The sequence below is a fragment of the Hylobates moloch genome, unplaced genomic scaffold (assembly GCF_009828535.3).
Source record: "Hylobates moloch isolate HMO894 unplaced genomic scaffold, HMol_V3 SCAFFOLD_1, whole genome shotgun sequence".
Taxonomy (NCBI): domain Eukaryota; kingdom Metazoa; phylum Chordata; class Mammalia; order Primates; family Hylobatidae; genus Hylobates; species Hylobates moloch.
Window position 1 is genome coordinate 61441885 of NW_026652276.1, and position 955 is coordinate 61442839.

Below are 955 nucleotides of genomic sequence, written 5' to 3' on the forward strand. Positions count from 1 at the left end.
GGGAGGGAGAGAGAAAAAAACCCTTCCTTAAGGAAATGGAGGCAGCTGTGGGGGGGGGAAGGGGGGGGAGGGAAAAAAAGAAGCCGAGGAGGCTCTGGCCGGGGAGTGTGGAACATTGAAAGTCGGAGGGGGTTGTGCAGTGCCGGGCTCCGGCCGGAGGGTGGCGCCGCCCAGCGCCTTCGGAAAAAAGGGGGGGTGGTGGGAGCTCGGCTGGGCGAGGGCGCGAGCTCCCGGCGAGGCGGAGGGGACGCGGGAGACCCCCGCGCGCTGTAGCCTCCCGCCGCCGCCGCCCGGCTGGGCTCCTCCCGGCCGCGCAGTCAGCAAGTTCCGAGGCGAGCGCGGGGGGAGGGGCGGGCGCGGCGGCGACGCGCGTGCTCGCTGCTTGCCTGGCGGAGGGGCGCGCGCCGCCGACGCCCGGCGGGCGCGAGCTGTACCCGCGCGCTCCCGCGCGCGCTCTCCGCACCTCCCCTCACCCGGGGGGTGCACGCGTCCGCCCGCGCGCGGCCAGGACAAAGAGCGCGGCGGGGACCCGGCGGGCTGGCCCCTGCCGCCCTTGGCCGCGGAGCCTGTGCCAGAGAAGGCGGGGGCGCGGGCACCGTATCGCGGGGCCGCTGTGCCGCGGGGTGGCTTCCGGCCTGGGCCCGCCTCCGGGGAGAGGCTGCCCATTGGGCTACCCGCGTGCCCAGGGCTGGTTCCATCCCGTCCGCCTGCACGGGGGCCGTCGTGGCTCTCGGGGCCCCAGTACCTGGGCAAGGGCACTGGGCGCGTGGTTGGGAGTCACCCGCCGCCCCGGGAAACGGGAGACTAATGGGTGTTGTTGACGAGGCCAGGCACGGAGGCGGAGAAGAGCTGCCACTTGCCCCTCGCGTAAGCTGGAGAAAGGGACAAGTTGGGGTCCTGGGAATTGAAGAGGGTAGAATGTATTTGGAGATTAGGGGACCAACCTCTATTTCTT

At 72.3% G+C, this 955-nt stretch overlaps 1 protein-coding gene across 1 annotated transcript in view; it reads right to left on the bottom strand.

Moving 5' to 3' along the window:
* The window catches only part of UBE2E3 (ubiquitin conjugating enzyme E2 E3), an 89181-nt gene extending 88819 nt beyond the window's left edge, over positions 1-362 (bottom strand). The window contains exon 1 of the mRNA XM_032755248.2: positions 1-362. The gene's annotated coding sequence lies outside the window, so the exon portion shown is untranslated.
* Between the last annotated feature and the right edge of the window lie 593 nt (positions 363-955).